Here is a 24,578-nt window from a genome sequence, read left to right as displayed (position 1 = left end):
AGGTCAGGTCAGGTTTTTTTGTTGTTTTTATAAAAGCTGAATTTTATTACAGTGAATTCCCTGATCACATTTAGAACTTCTAAAATTCTGAATCCAGACTAGACAAATATATCTTATTGCAGAGGTTTAACTGCTGGACACATGCAGTTAACTTTCCCGAGGCTATATCCACACTAGTATGTATTTATTTCAGCAGGGAGCTTTAAACACAGCCTCGATCAAGAAAAGCATTTTAGCATAGTATCAGAAATAATCTGCCTTTTTCCTGACATGCCTATTTACTTACAACATGACTATTTACTTATAAATGTTGGCGTAAACATGAAGCAGAGTGTTAGTTACATGGCAAAAATATAACTGAGGATGAACAGCAATGGAAAAAAAGTCAGACTGCAAATATTTTTGGAGATTTTGTTATTGAAAGTGACACACAAATATAAGGCAATGAGGGAAAACATACATAAAGATTTATATGTGGCAATATATTAAAGGGGCACATTGTGCATTACTAAAGGAAGCCATTGCAATGGAAACCACACAAGAATAATGAGATCACTAAGCCTAGCTGCAATGTTTTGGCCTCATTTTTGTGACCGATTAGACCCAATTAGGACGTGAACATGTGTGTCTATTCCTGCATATATGAACTAAAATGTTGTTTTTAAAACTAAAACCAGGTCAGCAGCAGTTACAAATATCTCTGTTTTAGAGGTCTGAAATGCTGATGTAAACTTAGCAAAGTTTCAAAATGAAGATGAATTAGTATGGATGTACTAAAGAAGCCCTTTGTGTCTTGCACTTCTCTTTGTCCTGGATTTCCACATTACGTCATTGTAGGTTACATCGTGGTTTGCCTCTCAAATCGGTACATGGTCACTGTTAACTCAGATTTATGCTGAGCTTAAAGAAACTTTCCTCATCAAAATGTGAAAATAGCCCTTTAGAGACTCGCAATCTGCAATCTGAAGCTCGACTAGCCAACTGAAGCAAGATCTTTTATTTGAGGGACGTTCAGCTGTGATGTTGTCATTTATTCACTGTGCTATCAGCCAAGGAACTGAAACACTAGTTTTAGTTTTTAAGGTTCATATAAACAGCTTAGAAAACTCATTGCTGCATTACTGTCAGTCTAAATAATGGAATAATGTTATTTTTCTTGATTCCTGAATTGGCTTTATAGAGAATGGAGATTTTCATCTGACAGCATTAATGTGATATTTACAGCCCACCAGCAGACACAGACAACAGGCACCTTTTTCAACCGGTAAACATTTACTGGGACACAGATGCATGCCTTTGTCATTCATCCCCTTTCTGTTTGGTCTTCTGCGTTTGTATTTCTTCTACCTCTTTGCTCCTTCCATCTATTGCTTTAATACGTTTCCCATCTCTGTCTTTCTCCTACTCTCGCTCTCCCTTTCTCTTCCTGGCTGTGTGAAGAGGTGATAGTATTGGGAGACAATGGGGAAGACTCACTTAATTAGCTGGACGAGAAGATGCATTGTGGCAATTACCGTGCACAAAGGGAGGGGAAGGTATGGCTCTGTAATGCGCTGCTGTCTGTATTTGCCTGGCTGTTGTAGCCTGGAGTGCAGGCAGGTCTTTATAGGGGAGACTGAAAGCAGTAACAATGGAAGACAGGATGTACTCCACATGTAGAGCCATTTCTAGTCCTTTTACAAACAGGGACAATAGCATCTACAGTCTCTTAAAGGCTGGAAATATAGAAACTGTATGTACTCTACTGATGGATTACTGGGCTCTAAACGCACAGGTCTTGTGGCTGTGTGAAAACTAGCTATCCTGCTTTGCATCTGTGTACAGATCAGTTGTGCACATTTCATAACACCTTTTAATAATAATGCTTTAATTAGATATTATCATAAATAATTTACTGAGGCTTTACGTACGGTTGTATGCCAATAAATAGAAAAAAGAGGGCTGAACTTCTAGACAGTCTTCATAAATGATCTGCAGATACTTTCCTCAAAAAAAAAAAAAAATGGAATCAGCAAAATCCAAGGGGTAAAAAGAAAAAGGCCTTCAGACAAAGTATGTGTGGGTCCTAAGTAGACACACAAACCTCATGGACACACAAAATAAAATCAGTCAGTTTAATTATCCAAAAACTAAAAATAGTTTGGGGTAATTAATTATTTCAGCCAAACTAGTAAAATTGAGACGCCTGTTTTTGTTGACAGTTTCACAAAATTCTTTAACACTGTTGCTTTTAATTGTTGGGTAATGGTTGTCAGCTTAAACAGGCATAGTACCATTAACTAAGAGGAGGAGATTTAGATGCCAGTATGACATAGCCTTCAAACCATGCACTTGATGATGATCCCATTTCTGGATATGGGAAGTTGGGAAGTTGTTCTTCTGATGTGTATTTAAGTTAAAATAAAACATAAAATGTCCTGTGTTTATTGCTGAATGTTCTAACAACACACTGAAAGGTCTTTTTTTAATATATATTATATATATATTATATAATATATATAATATATAATTGCTTTAACTCATGGGGGTTACTGCTAATAAATAATTTTTCTAACTAATCTAGATCCCTCTACACCAACAACAACTGCAAACATCCAATACAGAGGTTCCATATGTCATACAGAGCAGTGGATGGGCTTGCAAAGTGTAGAAACTGCACAGAATTCAGATTTTTTCAGTCAAATTCACTACTATTCCTGGCGTGAGGATGGTAAGCACAAGTGGAAACGTATGAAAAGTTCTGAGCATTTGCAGATCTCGACCAAGTTGGATCACAAAGAAGTAATATAAAATTTCTGTCTAGCTCCACAGCGAAGGTTTCATGATTTTGCGGGTCCACTTCAAACACATGGAAATTATAATGCACTTACTATTACAGTATGCTGAAATACTGCTGAAGTTGCACAAATGATTCGCATATCTCAGGCTTATCGTGTGTTCTGTAAATTGTAGAAAATAGTGGCTAGTTCACTGAATGTGAAAGTTTTCTAAATGTTTTTCTACTTATAGGGAAAATGTTGGATTTCTTTTATGTGATTTTACTGGTCTGGCCCACATCGCCATACAATATATTTCATACCCCCTGATTGAATACAACATAACAACTTTGAATTTTCTTACAATCACCTTCTTAATCTTAACCTAATGAACTTATCTTGTAAATCCATCTTGTTGGGGCCCACCCTACTACATTGTGGGTTTTTCATAAACGTTACTGAAACTTTAGTGAAAAGATTTGTCTACCACTTAACCTGGTGACCCAAAATCTAAAATATTTGTAATGAATTGGGTGATAATCAAAATCGACAGTCACAACTTAAAAACTCTAAAAAGTGAACTTGACCTTGTTGGGTGGCAATGACTGTATTTATTTTCCTCTACTGTTGCCCATCTGTCTCCTTCCTTTCTATTCCTGATTGTCGTGTTGCTGTGTACCAAACTGGACATGCTTCTGCTTTCTATTTCTGACTGGCTATGAGTGGGCCGCTGCTTGGTGCCACTGAGTTTTTTTGTGTATCTATGTGTGTGTGTGGATGTGCAGGGTTGGGTCTAGCGAAGAGCATCCTCCTCTAGTGGAGTGGCCTGAGGGGATTTCTTTCATGAAGTCAGATAACATCCAGGCGACCCCCTCTTCCCTTTTTTATAAGAGTTCTTTAACCTTGATAAATGAAGTAGAGGCAGGAAGGGAGTGAGGGAGGGTGGGAGGAAAAAGTTGTGAGCTGTGTTGGGGGATGAGGCTGTGATGGAGGGAGGAGAGAGAGAGAGCGAGAGAGAGAGAGAGAGAGAGAGAGAGAGAGAGAGAGAGAGACACCAACTCCCCAGCCGGCTTGCTCTCAGGATCAATAATGCTCGGAGAGCTGCTGAGCACTCCTGTCTGGCAGCTCTACCATAGGGGATGGAAGGAATCAGGGGAAGAGGGGGAGGATGGGAAGGAGGGAAAAGCAAGAAAAGAAGTGTTGAGAAAGCCTCTCTATCTCCTTCTTGTCACCCTATTTTGCGAAGAGGGGGAATTGAGGTGGATGGAGATGTAAAGATAGAAGGAAGCAGAGAAACACAGATGCAGGGTGGAGGGAAGCTAAAACCAGCACACCTATCCAGCTAAACCATGCCACACACCTACCTGCCCACCCGCCAGGGAAGCACACACTCCCGCACACACGTACACTTAGGTCTCCTTTTGCGTAGCCACAAGGTTACAGAGTGTCGATACAAACGCGCACAGCCCTCTGACAAATGGGATTTGGCATGTTCAATCAACAGTGCTGCCAAATCCCTGTTGTTAAGTGTTGCAGAGCCATATCTGTCTGCAGTGGGGCTAAGCTATGCTACCTGGGCCCGCTAACTGTCCCCTAAATATCCTCCATTAAACTCCTCGGTAATAGAATTATCTGCTGCATTTGTCATTGGATTTGAATGGACGTGTGTGCTGTGGCATAAATAGTGGACAGAGAGGGAGTTGTCACTTTGTGCACCTGTTATAAAAAAGGCTTTGGTACCTCCTCCAGCAGTGCCTCCAGGTCATCTGAACTCTCTTCCTTTTTTCTTTTACCCTCTTTTTCTTGATTTCCCTTCTTGGAATTTAAGTCTCTGGTCTCCCTCCTCCTGGCCATCTCTCCTGGCCTTTTTCCTGTCCTCTGTTAGACCTGATCCTTTCATCTTCTCTCCCCTAATCCTGTGCTAGAGAAGCCACCCCACACCCCCGCCTCGCTTCCCATTGCTCTCTTTTTAACTCCATGCCTCCTCTTATTTTAGTGTGTCCCTGTGCCCATTGTGTCTCTTTCGTTTCTTCTCTTTTTGCCTTCTTTATCCACCCTTTTATCATCCCTGCCTCTATATCTTCTCAGTCTCTCTCCCTGTGTCTTCCATATCACCCCTTCTCCTCTTCTCTTACCCTCGTCTATCCTTAATTAAGTTAGAGATCAGTTGACTGCCCCTATCATTGGTAGAGAGCGGGTTGGTCCTCCCATCCCAGGAAGGGGGTGTATTGTCTGTGCTGGTTGACCAGTGTAATCCTCCTCCAGGGACAAAGGGCACTACCCTTACTACCTCAGCCACCCCCAAAGGGCATTAGCCCCCTGATGAGTGCCATGCCCTGGCCTCCCCCTGCCATCCTGACAAACCAGCATCATACCGCTGGCTCTTCGCTGGTTTGGCTGCTGAGACTGAATGCAGATCACCATGGCAAGGATTTGTGTGTATGTATGATGATATCTACAGTTAAGTGTAGATAATTCATATATCATGTTCTTTCGGGAGGAGAGTATTTATTGTAGGGGTACATTATAGGGACCCTTTAATCCATATATTCTACACGGACACATCTGCTGTAAAACCACAGAGTTCTACTCTAAACCTCTACACAACCCCACATACTTCGCTCTCTTCTTCTCTTTTCTCTTTAACACACACACACGCACACATTCACACAGGGAACAAGTAGCTAGGGTTGCTATGGGAACGGTTGGTCAGAGTTTACCAGAGGGGAAACAAACAAAGTACTGTTCATGAGAGCAGGTTGTTCTGTGCAGAAGGAGCAGTGATACTCTGAGAGCAGGTGTATGTGAAAGTGCGTGTGTCCAATTGTGGGTTGCGTGCTATCATGTCTGGTAAGTGATTAGATATGTGTGTGAAAACATTCATACTGTAACCTTTCACATTTGCATCCTCGCCTCCTTTTTTTTACTACGCCTCACCTGTGTTGGAACGGCTGATGAGGTAGAGGGTGACCTTCTGATTAGGAGGTTGGGGATCCTTGACATACCAAATTCCTCCTGATGGTGTGCATGACAATTGCCTTTATAAAGGCATGGAATAAAGCGCTGTATGATAGTGTGTGAACGGGTGAATGAGGCTTGTAGTAAAAAGTACTTTAAGTGCTCAGTTAGGTTGAAATGGCAATATAGAAGTACAATTTACCTGTGCACTACCTTCATAAAATATTTGAAATTCTCAGTAAGGATGAGAATCTCAGAGTAACTCGTGGTATGATATTTAAAGTTAACATGATACAACAATTTTGCAAGAAACCTGCAGTAGTGGGTCTGATGAGTCAAATTGTCATGGGAATCAGTTTTGGATACCTGCATGTTTTTTTTTTTATTTGTTATATTTGGCACCGGTGTATTGATTACATATCAAGAGGAAGCCAGTAAAGTATTTATCCCACTCCTGCTGCTCAACGAGCCCATGTGGCAACACAGCCTTCAGTTAATTTTAATCAGAGTAATGAATTTATATGAAAAAGCAGAAAATACTCTGAAACAGACAAGAATTTTCATATTCAATTCATCTGGTAATGTCTGTCTTTCTCAGTTAATCATTTAGAACATCAAACAACAGTAAAGATTTTGATTGTGTCCAATCAGAAGTTGGAAACCTGTTAAAACAACTTTAATGTTAAGACATGAAAGAGCAGTTTTTATTGATTGACACCAAGGATTAATACTCTTATAAATTTTCTTAACTCCTAATATCTGAGAGTGGATGAAAATGTGTATTTCTTTTCTTAAGCTGTTATTATGGGGAAATTACTTAACATTTTTAACTTATTTTGGAGGCAAACTTGATGCTAACCTGTCTCTCTATCCTATCCTACTGGTCTTTCTGTAGTTAAATAATCGAATCTGAGTCGCAAGAGCAACAGCTTTTGCCTAATTTTGGTCATTTCCATTTCTTCAAACATACGAAATGCATCTAAACTCTGAAGCACCATGCAAACCTCAATTTTTCTTTCCATAAAAATGCCACCATGCAATCCATCTAGGTCCCCATCCCCTTTAATGTCTCTTTAGCCCTGCACTTGGCTGCTTGAGTAATATTTATTGCACAGTCTCTTTTAGCCTCAGTTTCTCCTTTTTATTCATTTCCCCCTGAAACAAACAAGTCCTGTGCCGCAAGGCAAAACGCATCGCCCCCCACCAACCCCACTACCTCCATCAGCCTTCCCCACCTTCTCCAACCCCTGCCCTCTTTCCTTCAGCACTGACAGATAGACAGACATACTGTTCTCTCTTTCTTTGCCTTTCACCTCTCAAACCTCCCTCCATCCATCCTGCCTGGACGGGTACAATGCAGGCGCTCTATCCTGCGGCAGGGAGAATGCAACCCTGAACTAACAATATCACCAAGGCTGCCTGAATGCCGCCGAGTCCCATTGTGCTCTGTCAGAGGGGAGTTAACACCCATGTCTGAGCCCAATGAATAGTATTATTGTGTCTGAGACATACACCGCACCCCGGGTCCCCATCCATGTCCCCGAACTCAACTCGCCTGCCCCCCCAAACTTGGCTCTCTTGTCCCAACAGTGTAGCCCCCCTCTCACGCCACTCTTGCACCCCCTTCGCTCTTTCCTTAACAGACAGCTCTAACTTCCAAAGCCTTGCCGGCCCACTGACTCTAAACCTCAGCACTTTACTTCTCTATTCCACTGGCAGTCAGCCCATGGGTTTTAGTCTGGTTTTTAGAACTGCAGAGGGGCTAAGAGAGGTGAAAAGAAGGGCTGTAGTGACTCTTGCAAGAGTATTTTGCAGATTGTGTGGTTCTGGCAGCATGTTGCAATGTGAGGTAGTGGGGGTTGAATTTGGCCATAGCTCTTTTTCTGTTGTGGAACACAATAGGACCATGGATCCTCAAAGAAATGTCTCCCCCCAACTGCTATTATCATAAGAAGAGGGCCGCTCAACCAATTTAAATAATTCTGGATGATACAAAAGCTGAGATGTTTTGTTTGGCAAGGTTTCTATAGAGCACCACTGGTCTGGCCAAAACATTCCCATTCCTTCACACTAACTGTGCCACAAGGTGGTGAAATATCCTGTCAGGTTTAACATTACTTTTGTTATTTATAATCATTAAGGGCAAATAAATATTACATTTTGCAAGCCTGTTCTGCCAAAGGAGCGGAAAAAAAGCATAGCTGTTAAAGACAAACTTTTCCCGTAAATATTTTTAATGTATTCTATTGACGCAGGAGTGATTTTTATAATGGGCCCACTCTTGCTATATTTTGCTATCTGCAGCACATCAGAATCTAATAGCTGAGAGTACCTTTGGCAGGCAGTATCTCACTGCCTGACACACTTAACTCTCAGGCCTCAAATCCCCGCAGTTTCTGCTCTCTGAGGTTAGCAGGTTCATATTACCAGCTGAGTGAGGATGCCAGAATCCTCACCCCAGACTTCTTGCTGATCAAAGACCAGGATTGACATTCAGAGTGTGTAAAATCCTAAAAGTTAAGATTAACTTGTTTTTTTCTCCATCTCTGTCTCTGGTTGTTTGTGTACAACAGGAAGAGGAGAAGGAGGAGGAGGCAGCGGAGAACGAAAAAGAGAAGCAGAGTGGGTGGAAGAATGGAAAAAGAGAAGGATAGAAGCAGTTCGAGGAGGTGGTATCGAAGCGGGTGAACCCAGAGCAGGTGAACACAGCTGTGGATCGCCATGGGCTCTCTGGCTGCCTTCCTCCTGTGGCCCCGGTGCTGCATACAGGGGTCCCGGTGAACCAGCAGGGGCCAGCCAAAGCTGCGGCAGAGTGGGCAGGCTAGGCCAGCCAAGCCAGGAGAGAGGCAGGTGAGGCGGGTGAGCCGAGCTCTCATTCCCGCCGGCTACGAGCCTCCTCGGCAGAGTGGAGCAGCGCGGAGTAGCAGAAATCAATACAGAGGAGAGAGGCTAGCAGAGGTTGCCCAGCACCGCCTGCAGGCCTCGGAGCCCAGGGACCAACCACCACTGCTCCCAGCTCCTCTTTCCATCTCTCTTTCTATCTTTCTCCAGCAGTCCCACCACCATCTAGGGCCAGGGCCCTAACCTTGGAAGTGCCCCACACGCTGTGTGTGTGTGTCAGTGCACGCACATGTGTGTGTGAAACAGAGAAAAGGGAAAGGGAAGAGACAGAGAAGCAGTCTTTGTGTGTGGTTCAGCTGGAGGGTTTTTACTTGGTCCAACACCACTTCATAAAACTTTGTCAGAGAGACGTGGAGACAGCAGGAGAGGCAGAGAAGAAGAATGAGACAGGACGTCGAAGGTCTCTTTTCTTCCACCTGCCTCCCTCTTATTACTCATTCCATCTTAACCGTTTGAATAAGGATCTGTCTGAGCAACCTGCTCAGTCCCACTTCCCAGCACAATATTCCTAAGATCTCATGAGCCAGGATGAAAGGACAATTTGAACTTTTTCTCTCATCCGCTATATCAGACACAACCTGTCTTTTCGTCTTAGATTTTCTTACCCTCACTACAGCAGCTCCCATAAGAGGATATGGCAGTGCAGTATTGATCTATAAGGTGGAAGAGAGGAAGGCGGGCCTGGGCTTTCATACCTCTCTCTCACTATGTGTGGGGAAATAGCACCTGAAGTCCACTTACCGCTGTGCAGCAGGGATCCCATGGCAGCACAAGTGAATGGCTGCTAATTGAATGAGAGATGAAAAAGACAGTAGTTTTAAAAGTGCCATGCCCTCAATCGTCTGCCTTCGTTTTCATCTGACTTTTTGTCTCCTCCACGTACGCAAAAGTCCTTCCCCACACAGACACTCACTATTCAGATGTTTAAGCTAAATTGCCAAAATAATCACAAATGAAAAGCTGGTTTGACATCAGCGTGAATGTGCAGACCTTTGTACAAAAGAGGGGAGAAACAAGTCGAATTTTTATCCAGCGATAGTGAGTGTCACGACACAAAAAGATACTGTACATGTCTGAGGGCTGGAATGACACTAAAGGACAGGTGGAGAGTTTCCCAAGAATGCAAATGTGCGGTGATTACGATGGGATTCTTATTTCCTGGTGAGTACAATGTCACGGTTTCGTTCTTCATTTTTATTAACACAAGCCACTCTGTTAGTGTGATAACCATATTGAACTAAACTAAAAGATAGCATAAGATACCATCTCTGCTCGGAGGACCACGTGTGTTTTTCAAGTGAACTCAGAACATGTTGTGTTGTAGATGATCTCCACAGTCTGCGCTGTGATCACACTGTCACCGACTGTTGGAGTAGCTCGTTGTTGTTGACTGTACCAGGCAGGGCATTAAAGCACAATTCCCCCTCGCCTGCCAATCTCCTGGCACACACAGAGAAACTGGCGCCTCTCTACATCTCAGCCTGGCAGCGATTACAAAATGGCCGATTCCTGTCTGCCAGCTGTCTCCCTCAGCCAAGATGGCGCTCACTCTCTTTTTAATGCCCGCTGTTTGCCATCTGCCCTCTAATTGTTAACGGCTATGCAAATATCTTGTAATTGCCTTTGCATGCGCTTGATACTTAACCCCTCCCCATCGATTGTAAATAATGGTGGTAGCGTAGACGGAATAAAAAGAAACACAACCCTGTGCGGTTGCTGATTGAATACACAGCAGGAACAATTAGCAAATGAATGTTGCCTGTAGTTGCTCTGCTCTTTACTTCTCTTTAAGCTCACCTTATTCTGCATGCAAATCACCGATGCTGTTGCTTTTGATGCTAGCTGAAAAAAATAAAGCGGCACCTCGTCTTTCTGTCGCATTCAGAGACGCTCATGTGTCTTCTCATTGTGCCATATGTGGCATCTGTGGTTGGCTGCATAACCAGGGTACCCTGCCTCCTCTGACAGGCAAAGCCCACACTGTAAAGGGGAGCAGGAGCGAGGGAGAGGCATAACATAATGACCTCATTAGCATGCTCAGCACTCCCTGCTATAGGCCCTGGTGCGCCGCTGCGCCGTGGGACCCACCGGTGTACGCCCTTCTCACAGCACTCAGCATGCAACATTGTGTTCTCCCCACACAATGCGGCGCTTCATACAGGCTTTATTACGCCTTGTCAAAGCACAGGGGGATCAGGGGTATCAGTGCAGAAGCAGCAGGATACTCGCTGTGTACGTGGAACAGGAGATGTATTGGTGCTTTATGGTCTTAATGTGGTGTTAGCTGTGCTGATGGATCCTCTGTTGCTGCTGTTGTGCATTGATATGTGTGTGTTTATGTTTGTGTGTGTGCTTCTCTGCGCCCCCATACTTGTGTGCGTTTGTGTAATTGTTCGTTTCATTGTCAGCTCCCATGGCATTCGTGGCAGTTTTCACCTGTCAGTGCTAATTATTGGAAAGAGTGATCTGGTGAATCATCTATGTCCTGGAAATAGGCTATCAGCCACCCTGCAGACCTGCTGTATGGCATCTGTTGTCGTTCTGTAGCAGCGTAGCTTTTAGCTTCACAGTGAGGACTGTAGGGTGACACCACTACATATGGGCTCTCTCTCTCTCAAGAATATGACAAGATGACAGATCAAAGCATACATATTTACGTTTTTTTTGTTAAGTCGGAGAGGTTTAAGCCAACACTAAAACAAAATCGGAATTCTTTTTTCTAGATAAATCATATCTCTTAATGAATGTTTATTATTGTGAGATCAGACACAAAAGGACACATGCTGACAGTTAAATGTAGGTTTTACAGTAAAACAATTCACACAACTATTAAAAGCATAAAAAAACAGCAAAAGACCCAACAACAATAAGCACTGACGTACAAAATATAAAAATTGAAGTACCGTGGTTGTCCCCAAAATCAATTTTTTGAAATCTGTGGTGCGATTACTGCTGAAAATTTTAATAGTGTAGTAACCACTGTTGTCTTTTATCCCTCCTCAAAAGGCTGGTTCATCCCCGTTATCATCTCCTCTATCAAACTGAGGCAGTTTTAATCAAGCCTCTGTCTAATCAGTCCACAGTGACATTGATGAGACTGAGGTAGAGTGGAGCGGGTTAGGATAAAGAGCCCATGCTAGCAGTGGTTAGCCTAGGTGGGGTGACGCTACAGTATCTTTTGTGGGGAAACAGGCAGTGGAGAGGACTAAAATCCTCTCTCAGCAGGGAGGCAATAACAACCGATGCAAGCTAGATTGAACTTTTTATAGAATTTTTTGATGATGTTCCTAGGTTAATAATTTTGTCTAAATTCTTGCTTTGGAATTGAAACATACCTGGGTTTCAGAAACAGTGTAGAGGAGAGAAAATAAAAGAGGCAGAGCGAAGAAAATCAGTTTGAATTTGTTCAAATCTCTCATGCAGTCTTAAATATGGATGTGTGTCAAGTGTTTCAAAGAAGAAAGAGAGACGCGACTGGATCACGAGGAGCTGAAAGGGTGGGGCCATCGTATTTTTCGTATTCAAAACTACAAGGACGACCATATGGTATGAAAAGCAACCGATGAGCACGATACCTCACCGCATATGCCAGTCAGCCATCATAAGTGACACGTACTGGCTTATGGAAACATACTGCATGAACACACACACTTTCATGTGTTCGTTCACGCTTACTCACAGAAAAAAAATGGGGAGGAGGGGGGGCTCCACAATGCCATCCCCTGCAGAAAGCTTTTATGTTAATCACAGTTAGGGCCCTGTGTCTTACTTACAGTGTTGCAATTATGCATAATTCAACACACAGACAACAGGCAGGACAGTACAGTAGACCTTGGTTTAGGCGGCACCGCCTGTGGTTGAATGTGAGACACTAAATTGAGCAGAATAACAAGACTCGCCTTTTTCTTTTAAGGCTAAAGGATATATTGAGGTTCCAAATGTTTTCATTTAAATGTTTTTTTAACTAATATTCATGATTCAAATAACTATATAAAGTTTCTAAATTTAAACATTACTAAAACTTTATATTAAAATCATTCTTAATAGATGATTTAACATTTTATTTAATCAGAGTGAGATCTGCTCAAATACACGAAAGATCAGCATCACTACTGTAGTACAGCAAAATTTTCCCTAAATTGCATTAACTGAGAAGTTTTTAGGGCATTTTTTTGTGCAGTCTTCATTGGAGTGACTCTTATGTGGACTGTTCATTTGTGTGCGAGAGAGTGTCGTTCACTCCACTGCAGCTTTTCTCATTCTGACTGCCCATTGCTTTTTATTTGCTTAGGTATTGATTGAATGTGGTGCACCCTCTGAAGTAATAGTTGCTGAAAGCATTTACAGCCATCACTCAATTTATCCTGGCCAGTTTCACATGTCATTCTTTTTCTGGTTATGACCAAACAAATAAGTCATCAGTTCTGTCTAAGATCAAATTATTATTCAAGTCGAAAATGAAATGTAGACACATGTGCGCCGAGGTTGCGGCAGTAGGTAAATTTGCAATTTTTATGTGCATTTTGTGCAGTTTTTTTCTTTACTATGCTCAAATGCATGAATTTTATTTTGCAGAGATTATCAAGCTGAAGTGATCACGAAAGCTTCTAGCTGCAATTATTGCCGCGCATTCATGTTCAGCAGAAGACTGATCTCTATTCATTTCAAGCATTGCAGTTTTCTATTTAAATGACAGCCATTATTTCCTAAAAAGTGAGTCATTTAAAATATTGAACCTCTTTCAGTTATAATGATAATTAAGGTAATTGGTTGAACAGGCTAAGATCTTTTTCGGGCCATTTTATTTGCCAAGATACACTTGATAGACCAAACTAAATTCACTTCAATGATACTCAAGCAAATTCCTTATGTGAAACTACCCTTCTTAGGAAGTAATTCCTGAGTCAAGTGCTGCTGCTGTGGTTTCCTCGGAGCTGCAACACTGAGCCCCAAGTCTGATTATAGACTCAGGGAAAAACAGTCAGGCATTTATCCAAGTCACTGATTATGTCATTTCAACAGGCTGCAAACACTCAGACTGGGTAGACAGCTCTGAGGGGAGAATTATGAAGCCGGACTGGAATGGAGGCTGTATGAAAAGGAAATGAAAATGGAGTAGTGCTGTATGTGTGATTAAACTGCCTGCTTACCGGCAAAAGGCCACGCTGGTGTAACACAGGCCTGAGATTTGGCCATAATGAAAATGTGAAGGTGGTGGGGTTTGAACCCTCTGAATGATGTGTATGAGCACACACACACACACAGACACACTCTCTGGTGGCTGCACATGAGTTATATAGTGTATGTATGTGCTCAGGTTGAATGGTTTATATGATGGCCCGTTAAGAAAGACCACAGATGTAATTTGAGACACAAAGCACAGAAGAATAATTCAAGGAAAAACATCCTTCTCCAGTTAAAGAAAAAACAATTTAAAAAAATAAAAAAATTTGTAGGTGACATGCAAATTAGACCACCATGCCCACATAAATATTACATTTAACCATTTGGATTCAGAGCCAGAATCCCAGTCATGAAGCGTGGGAACAGACTAAATTAGGAGGTGAGGGGTCTGTGCGGTGGAGGGGGTTTCAGTTAGTTCACGGCCAGACACCCCAGCTGCACTGACTTCCATTCAGAAACAGGTTAAGGAGGACCTCAAAGGTCAAGGTTAGAGGGAGTGGGGGGAAAGGGGTCATCACTGCAGCATAGAGCAATATGCGTGTGTGTAGGTGTGTGTGTGTGTGTGTGTGTGCCATTCATCTGTCGTGCGTTCCTTGCTGGCTGGTTCACTTGTCTGTAAGCTGACTGCATGTTTGCTTAGTTTATAAGCTGCTTCTTATTGCCTCGCTCCAGGGACAACTTGAACAGAGAAGCAAGGGAACCCAACCCCCTTCTGTCAGCCTCTGGCCAGTTTCCAGCCGGCCCTGAGCCAAATCGAGCCAGAAATCAGACCTGCAGCCTAGTACACCCCCTGGTCAAACAACCCCCAGTGAAACGCAGTCAAACCTAGTCAGACACTTTGACAGCCCCCCCCACCCCCCACCCACCCCCACCCCCCCGTCTGTCTCAGTCTGCTGCCTTCTGTAATTTAGCATGTTGGCTCAGGATTAATCAAATGTGCATACCTTAATCAGAAATATCTTTCATTACATGTCACTTTGGAAAGCCTTGAATGGACACATGTAGAAAGAAATATAATTATGAATTAGCAAATGTGATAGATAGATAGATAGATAGATAGATAGATAGATAGATAGATAGATAGACAGACAGACAGACAGACATTGACCATAGACCATGCGCTAATTTGATGTGCCATCATCTTCATCATATGGCATTTTCTTTGGTATCGAAATGCAGCAGATCACTGCCATTTCATTAAATCATCCAGGAGGTGAGTCCATGATCATGTGGCACATTAAGCAAGTTATGTTTGACATGAGCAGTGTAACCCCTTTAAGAGGAGGGACTGCAGCACATGAGGAGAGGAGAAAGACAGGATGTGGAGGCAGATGAGGAACAGAGAGGACAGTGGAAGTGAGGGAAGAAATGGAGAGAAGCAGAGCCACAAGCTAACCCACCCTGCGGTTGCCTGCTTCCATTCTTCATCGGGTACTTATGGTTCATTAGACTGTCTGAAAGAAAGACCCGCTTTCCCTCATCACCTCAATAGACTAGTCCCCCTCTCTCTTCCATAGCCTGGAGGGTTCTCCTACAAAAAAAAAACCTCCCATACCCTCGTTTTCCTTCTCATTTCTGCCTCCGTCTCTTAATCGTCTCAACTCGCCCTGAAATCAAGCTTAGTAACAGCAGTTTTGTGAGCCCCTCTGGTCCACCCCCCCACCCCCCTGCTTCCATCTCCTATCATCCTCCGATCCCCACCAGCTCCCCTTCTCTGCTCATTCACTCACCTTGGTCAGACACACCACCCACCCACTGCTTAAATCCCTATCAGCATGTCAAGTAAATGTCTTCCCAGCTGGGGTTGACGCACACACACACAAACGCACATGCTGAAATATAAATGCACTACACACACAATCTTTTGCTTGCTTCTGGGGTTTAGCCTTCCTCCCTGCTGACCCTTTTCACCCCTGTTTTGCTCTCTTCCCCTTCCCGCCGACTTTCTTTCCCCCTCTGCCTCTCCTCAGGCACCGATCTGACAGGATGGTTTGGCTAGCTGACTGTATGTGCAAGAGGTTTATCACAGAGCTTCACTGCACTCCTTCTGTTGCCTGCCTGTTTTTATTTTCAAAATTAAAGTGCTTTCTCCAAAAGCCACTCGGTACCTTAGGCCATGCTCACCTTTACATCCCATCTTTTTGATTAAAAGGTTAGTGGAATCCTATCCTCTAAATTTGTTACAGTAAAATCTGGTCAGTTTATCTTCTAATACAATCTCCAGCTGCAATATCTGGGCTGTGTGTTAAGAAATAGCTCTCATATCTGCCATATTTTGAAGTCGCTCTACTGCAGAATACTTATTTTTTCCAGAAGGGATGTAATATGAAGCCAGGAATGTTCTTTAACACAGGTTTTTGCAATTTTTCTTTGCAGATTCCTTTTTCAGATGAATACTTTAAAAAAATAATTTTTTGTTATTAATTTTGCATTATCTACCATAGTTACATCTTTCACTAAAATGTTGTTGCTGGGAGATTTATAAATATATTTTGATGAAGGCATCTATGATTTGAAGAGATCAGGTTCACCTATCGCGAGAGAACCTTTGTTTGTTTGCAAATGGCTGCGGTTGTTTATCGTAGTATTTAGGGAATAAGAGATTTCCTTATTCATCTAAATTGTCACAAACCTAGTCTTGATCTAATCTCCCACCAGCTGAAGTCTTAGCCTCCTGGGTTGTAAAAATAATTTGTGCAATTTGAGTTTGTTCATATACACTGCTGATATCATTAACATACAGGGGGGGCAGTCATTACTGAGCTCCCAGCAGACCGCAAAACAAAAATCTCACCCTGGTTCTTCTCAGAATAAGTGACCGTTTCCCGTTTGAAGCAACCCCCCACCCTTTGTACCACATTTCAATCATTACGCTGATTTTTGGGGACAATGACGAGCAAAGGCGAATTCTCAGCAGTGCCTCAGTCAACATACCACAATCTTTATGTAAATGTATTCAGATGCATTCTCAGCCCTCTAGACCATCATCTCTGCTGGGTGGATGTAGTGGAGGCTGTTCAGTCTTATCTTCTCCTGTAGCAGGCTGAAAAACGCGCAGCACGGTTGGTGAAGCATATTGCGAGGTGGACCCCTGCCAACGTGCGTGAGAAACCCCTATTAAACCCTATGTTTATGTTGGGGTTGTGATTTACAAATGTGCGTTTTCGTGCCTTAAGGCATGTGCACCCCCTATGCCGTTTTGCTTTTTCATCAGGCGCACAGCAGACAGCAATAGAATAGCGAGGACGGGTCCTTGCTGCGTGTGGAAGGGGAGGGGAATAAGAGAGAGATAGAGAAGTGTGCATGTGTGCATTTTCATCTTATTAGGTGCTCTTCTCTGGAGCTCGGTATTCTGCTCATATTGAGATATTTCCTGAGCATGCTGACACAATTATGCACGGCAAGCAACTGTGTATGGCTGTGCTCCTTGACTCCGGTTCATCTCTAATGCGCTGAACTTGACACTCGGCAAGTTCATTGTTATTCATTTCACTGTCATCCAGGGTGCCCTGCGAGACTGTCCAAGTCTCCAGCCTAGGTTGTCCTGGCAGGACTGTGTTTGTCACACAAGTGTGCACACACACAAACATCCACACAAACCTATTGTTTCAGCATCAGGATGGTTGTAGTCCTCCGGGTAAAGGTGTGTGCTGACTGGATCGGAGGATGCAGTGAGATGGTGCAGTTTGTCTGTGACTTAGTAGCACCGCGTTGAGCTGCAGCAAAGTTCAGATCTCTGGTGAATAGGCGCAACGAGAGCAGATGTACAGTTTTTCTGCGTAGGCTGATATTTGTTTCATTGAGGTGAGGAGTTGGATTTGAAATATTAAAATGTCATTTTGTGTTTGACTTCAGCTTTTTCGTTTTTGTGTTCATTTTATGTCACCAAATTAAAAACCATTAAACCATTTCTCACTCAAACACCCTTAAAATAAGTGTGTTCTTCCCCTCTTGTTTTCTTGCCCTTTACTGTCTCCTTTCTAGGGTTTTTTTTTTTAACTTTCTCCTTCTGTCACTAGAAAACCAGGGGCTGCAGTTTGCTTAGCCGAGTCCATAAAGAGGCATCTTAAAAAGCTGTGTTAACAGACCAACAAAGCTTTAAATGTGCCCCCCTCTGTGAGAGGGTGGTTCCCATAGGGATGTGGCGTGGCGCTCCATTGGTAGGCTTCTATCCGGCTTCTCATTCAGCCCAACGCTCAGTCACGGTCACTTATGGTAGGAGGAGAAATCACACAATTCAGCCTAGGCCTGATCCAATGACATGTTTTTTTAATGAGGTGGCTCTATGTCTTTGTTTGGGCACCAAATTCAAGTCCAGACCTGAGCAAGTCCTGCTGAATAAGATGCAAGGCCATGGCCGGGCACAACTTAGCACACAAAAAACCCACAAAGAGCTGAGCTTCTGTTGAGCTAGTGAATAGGTCTCTACTTTCACACTGCTCCTCTGTGAACATGACAAGCAAGCAGGGCCATACTTAATTTTAACTTCTTATTTCTGATGGGAGTTTTAATGTAGCATTTGTTGTCCCCTTAGCTTGAGGACAAGCTCAAAACCCTTATATATATTTTATCAGGATTCAGTGGCACTCAAAGGAATTGCCTGGAAGCTAATTTTACACCTTCTAGTTATTTTTTCCAGGGTCATACACCAACGGATTTCTTTCTTTTTCATTTTCGCCAGCCCTGGTGTCTTTTTCAGAAAACGCCACACCATATATCACACATATGTGCATTTGTCATACGGCGTGTGTACATCTGCAAGCATGCCAGGCGCTCACTGGTTTGTATGTTCAGGGGTGAGGACTGTCATTAAACTGTCTGCCTGCATCACTAGACTCAACCATCACCCAGGCTGGCTGTCCATTCTGCTTCATGCTAGGTCTTAGAACAACACACACACACAGTCAGATTCACTTGGCCTGTAGCCAGGATTCACATACACAAAGCATACAGTCTGCCTCTTCACATTGATATGAAAGATTACATTAGCAAATACAGATATTTTTATGTTCATGCTGCACAAGTTTCATTTTAAAGTTTCATTTTTTTATTCAAATTTCAAGCCAAAAAATTGAAAAAAAGTGATGCTTCATAGATTTTTTATATATATATATATATATTTTTTATTTTTTTTGCAGGAAAAACTCTTTGAAAATATTAGTTGTGGTCATACTCCCAACCTGTCCAGCTTGTGAAGCCCTAAAATGAAGCGGTGTCCATTTGTGACCCCCTCATAATAAAAGAAAATTAAATGAAAAGGGATTTTTCTTTTCAACGTGTTTTTAGGTCAATTATTTCATAGACATATAGAGGTAAAAAAAATCTGTTTCTTCTTGTCTCTTTAACCAGGGTAGCATTTTTTTTCTGTAATGTTAAATAGGTTCATAAGGCCAGGTTACCACTTCCAATTTCAACAAATGAAAAGAAAAACTAAGAAAATTTTGTTACTTAAAAATGAATAAAAATGTGCATATGAAAAAAACCCCTTTTAAATGTTTTGCCAAGTTAAGCACACTACAATACACCACAGTCTGCCCACTGGACCTGTGTGCCCAAGTGCTAAAGCATCCTTAAACCCTCTCATACAGCCAACCCATCAGCCGGGCTACTTGTCTCTGATTTAGTCCGACTCTGTTCTTTGCTCATGTTCAAGGCTGTGGTAATGGGGAATTAGTATGCAGAGAAGCAGACAGACGGCCCTGTGGATCCAATAGGTAGCCAGACTGGAGAAGTAGGCTGGAGTGGGGGGAAAGAGCATGTTGTTCACTTCTCCTCCTTCTATCCTCCCGCTCCCCTTCCATCACCCTTTCTTCGACTCGTTCCCCATGCCCTGTCCCAAACCTTAATGGGACGTCAGACGGACAGCCTCGCCTGAATTGAGCAGGGACAACAGCCTGCAACCCCCTTGTTGTCTTTCCAAAAAAGAGACTCCCCCATCCCCCTCTTTCCCCCATGCCCCATTTGCTCTCACACGGCTAGCACCCATAGCTGCTCTCCTCAGTTCTCAGGGCTATTGAAGGGGTTCCAGACACCCTCCACTCTTCAGCCCCTCAGCCTAACTCTGCATAAATTAGACACGTCTCCCTGGTGCCTCGTCAGCCGCTTGGGGCACGCCTGGCCCCAGGTCTGCCATCTTCCAATCTGCTGCTCTTGCCCCCCCTCATGCTGTCACCTTCTGTCTCCCCATCTCCACCATCTACTGTATTTTATCAGTCCTCAATCTTCTTCTATATCATCTTGAGAATTGTGTCCAAGTTCTTCCAAAATCACAGTCACTACCCCTTCTGCTTCTGCTTTTGTCAATTTTCCACTTCCTTTTTCTTCTTTTTTTCCCCCTTAAATCCCCTGACACACTCACTCCTACCTAACCCGCTTTATATTCTCCACATTCTCTCTGTCTGCTTTTCTTATCCTGCTAGCAGTTTCTTATCCATATCTACCAAGCCTTTTCCTCTCCTCTCCTTTCCTTTCCTCTCCTCTCCTCTCCTCTCCTTTTCAGCCAGGATATTGTTTACATCTGTCTTGGTAATCACCGACAGAGCCTCTCTAGACCTCACAGATGTTGCAATAATACAGGGGATTAGAAGGCTTAACACTCTGGCTTATTTAGGGAGTTTTCCCAATGGCGTGGTAGCGAAGCTCGTCAGCTCTTCTGAATTTGACCTTTTTTCTGTTTCACTCACTTGTGCCGAGATCCTGCAGTCTCTCTCCTCTTTGATTTGTGATTTTTCTCTGTCTCTCTCTCTTTTTTTTTTTTTTACAAGAGTCAGGCATGCTGATTTCTTTCCCAGATTGGTCCTCTGGGCTCCCAATTCCAGCAGATACATCAGTTGTTTGGTTTAAATAACAGCTAAAATACTTTATATACTCTATGACAGGAAGGACATGCTATCTTTTTTATTCACAAGCCCTTTAATCCGGTGTCATAGTAGCTATCTTACATACTGTATGAGTTTATCCTTGGCATCCTCTAGCCTTGCAAGAATAACAACCCAGTGTAGCTAGGTAGCTATGTGCTAGCTTCTTTCGTTGCTCACTATGATGAGGGCTGGACCTCCCGCGTCTCCTCTGGTCTCCTCTTTACTTCAGCATTGAACGATAATTGGATGGCCTTCTCAGACTCAGCATCTCTGCTGCCCCTCTCTGCTGTACAATGCCACTCGTGTTTTATGACCAAGCAAATCCTGCATCTGAGACTGTGTGTGTGTGCGCGCCTGTTTGGGTCAATGTATTTCTGTCTGGATTCTAATCCCAAAGGTGATATTAGTCTCATAGGGGGCAACCCTTCCCCCTTAAGCACGCGTGTGTGTGTGTGTATCTGTGTTTGTGCTTCAGGCATTGGGGTCAGCCAGGAAGCCCAGACAGGGCTCTATCTTGACCTCTGACCCATGACTGTCTGCTTGCTCAGGGGTCATGCACATTCGCGATGCAGACAGCTGATAGACGCACAAACACACGGACATGCACTTGCCTTCATGCGCCCTCCCCCATCTAGTAAACATTAACAGTTTGGTATGTCTGGGGTGATGATGACAAAGGCAGCATCATCGTCACTGCATATCTGCAGAGAGCTCATGTGATTTAAATAAAGTACATCTTCATGTGAAACAGCTCTTCCTGTTGGTGGTTTTCTGCAGAAATCCCCATATGCTTAATTAACATACACTAAAGGACACTTGGAATTAGAAGAATATTTCTGGACTAACTGCACAGTTTTGCATTGCATGCAGTATTGCATTTTCTATTCACTAATGAGTCTCTTTTTTACATGCTTGTATCTTCACAGATGCAGTCAGAAAAGCCACCGTGAAGATAAAATTGACTCTTGAGCTTCCACCTGAATAACAAAGCGTGCACGCTATCTGTAGCCAATTTCTTTGAACACGTTTAGCCTTGGCCACATATGGAAAATGCCACCTCTACACCTGCAAGAGCAGTCACTTAGACACACATCATTAGAGTCTGATTATCCTCTGTCTAGGCGCTCGTCTTTGTGGATGGTAACAGGTAAGTCAGTGCTGCTTCTAAAAGGTAAGTTTAGAGGTTGAATCAATTTAAGTGCTGTCTAAAGTGTAAAATGGAGCTTCCGAACAATATTTTCCAAAATTAGTTTCATTAGATATGAATTACTATATTTGAGACCAATTTTAGGTCGGAGATTGGATGAGACCACAAGGGGTCTTTCTTTTTCACTCTGTAATTTACATTCAAGTATTTGATTGTAAAATCATTCAACGAGAGTTTGCTGTTGTTGAATTACTTTCCTCTTTGCTGGTGCGACATTATGTACACATGTATATTTAGAGAATCTTTTTCTATAAAGAAATACGTTCATCACAAAACACTGAACGATATTGCAAAATGCCAAAAGTGTTGTTCTAATGGGATATTCATATTTTGAATAAAGTTGATCAATTTGTGAAATGAAAAACTGCCTGTGTTGGGTTTTCTTTCTACTGAAGTATCATTTTTATATCTGCCAGAAATGTTTGTTTTTAATAGTTGTGATTATACCTGAAGCATACAGTAAAGTTATAGGACTGATCATGTTTCATATTTTCAATAATGTCAAATAATTCAATAAAAACACAAACAGCAATAATTTTGGTATTACTTTCCAAAGCTTGATATGTCTTATTGCTCACTGGAATTTACTTTGCCAATACACTATGCTCGCTCCTAATTACTTTTTCCAAATGACTTCTCTAACAAATATGCTCTTTAGTCTTGTTGGGGTCCAATTTGCTAGAAGCTACAGTTCCCAGCTGCCTTAGGAAATCATTTGGCCTACTAAAAAAATATCTTCCACTGTGGGTTTTGGCCACTGTTATTTGTGGCTAAAACCCACAGATAGAATCCGACTGGGAAAGTTTTGAGAGGTGTTTAACAAATTTCTGGTTTCGCCACTTTCACAGGCTTTAATGACAACAAACACACTGAGCTTCATCCTTTAGCACAGCACAACAAAGCACAGATGCTTCATTTTCTGAAGCTATAGGAACCTGTTTATTTAGATTACTCTGATTATTCCAGCAGTGGCTGAAGGGTTGGAAGGGGAACAGTTAAAGCAAGTGGCCTAAATCTGTAGTGTCAATTAGGTGCCTTTGTATGTGAGCAGCAGGGGTGTTGAAGCGAATTGCTGAAGCTGAAGGAAACTCTGAACAATGATACACATTTATAACCACATACACACGCATACACAGGCATCGGTCCTATTTTTGTGGAGATCACACCTCCTTTTGTTTTCCCTCAACAGCCAGTAGAGGCAATGCCCCAGTGCCCCCAGTGTGCTCCAGTGCTCTGGGTGAAATGGGCTCCCATGCTCTCCTTTCAAGCCCCCTCCCCGCACTCTCCCCCAACCATGCTGTCCCCTCGCTCACTCCAGGCTTCCCAGCCCTCGGCCTCCCCGTGAGTGGTCCTGACCTGAAATTAGGCCCAGGCAAGCCACCGTGGCCAGACCGGCATAAAAGGAGATCTGTGTGTGTTTTCGTGTGTATGTGTGTGCACCATGGCCCTGAAAGAAAGTAGGAGATTATCCCATTCTGTGTGTCCAGTCACCAGTGCCGTATTGACCACAGTGGGCCACCCAGGGAGCGTCCAGCCAGCCGTGAGATGGCCTGATATACATGCTTACTGGCCGTGCTAGATTCCCTCACTCTCACCGGGGAGAAGGCCGAGTCCTACTGGCTGAACTCTTTCTAAAGACACTGTATGTGAAGTGACCGACCGTGCACAGGCACACACACACACACAGCTGCTGTCATACACATACACACACATGCATTTCGTCGTAGCCTCTGTACAGTGAAAGACATTGCCATCAGGTCGTTTTCTGTGTCCTGTGAGGCGAGGCGGAGGTCATTGGGAAGGTGGAAAACCTCTTTAATGGTGGCAATGATACCATAACACCTATAGATAGAGTTACGGATCATGTCACATAAAGTCTGTATACAGGTTACAACTCTGACAGCGAGGCCTGCTCCCTCCTGATGGCAAATGTGAAGACAAGCGTAAAAACACACACACACAAAAGAAGGTTGTGTAAAAAAATAGAATTGGTTGTTTTTATTTTACATGTAATTACATTTATATTTATTTCATCAGCTTTGTTAGTCATGTCTCCTTTGAATCATTGTGAAATTTCTTGTAGTGTTCTTTTTTCTACCTTTTTATGGTTTCAAATATATCTATAGTACTACATGAAATACAATTAATAAACAGATCACAGAAAAACATTAACACAGCCACGCAAGAGTTTATTAAAAGTCTTTAAAACCTGACCAACACACTAATTTGTTAGCTCATTGAGTTGTAAAAGCAGCCCTTTATTGACCTAAGTAAAGCCTCCGGGGCGAGCTAATTGTCTTTTAATAGCTCAGCTGTTTGTTTGTCAATGAAGAGTCTCTAACATCCTGGTTGTTAGCAGAACAAAGGCCTGTAACAGCAGGACAGAGCTGCACAGAGCTTGGTGGCTAGAAAAACAAATAAACAATTTTAATGCCGGTGTGAATTTTATTGGTTTTTTCATTGCATGTAAACTGTGGCTAAGAAAGCATTTAGATCTTTGTTTATATTCTTTGTGTTAATTCCATTAAATGTGCTGGAAAAAACAAACAGCATCAAAATTTGAAAGCTTTGAATTGTATATTTTAATGAATGATTGAAATTATTTTATTTTAGCACAGAAATATTTGAATTACTATCATTTTTCTCCATCATTTTGGAGCGCATTGTTAGCACCCTTTAAAAAACACACACAAGCAAGTTCTATGATTTGCT

At 42.7% G+C, this 24,578-nt stretch overlaps 1 long non-coding RNA gene across 1 annotated transcript in view; it reads left to right on the top strand.

The window, feature by feature from the left end:
* LOC113016079 (uncharacterized) overlaps positions 1-22,230 on the top strand; it is a 36,776-nt gene extending 14,546 nt beyond the window's left edge. Inside the window, exons 3-4 of the long non-coding RNA XR_003271194.2 lie at positions 8,288-9,776; positions 21,586-22,230. This is a non-coding gene — a long non-coding RNA (uncharacterized LOC113016079). The remainder of the gene's footprint in view (positions 1-8,287; positions 9,777-21,585) is intronic.
* Positions 22,231-24,578: the final 2,348 nt, after the last annotated feature.

Source organism: Astatotilapia calliptera, chromosome 23, assembly GCF_964374335.1.
Source record: "Astatotilapia calliptera chromosome 23, fAstCal68.1, whole genome shotgun sequence".
Lineage (NCBI taxonomy): Eukaryota > Metazoa > Chordata > Actinopteri > Cichliformes > Cichlidae > Astatotilapia > Astatotilapia calliptera.
Note: the sequence above shows the minus strand (reverse complement) of the source record. Positions and strands in the feature narration are given on the sequence as shown.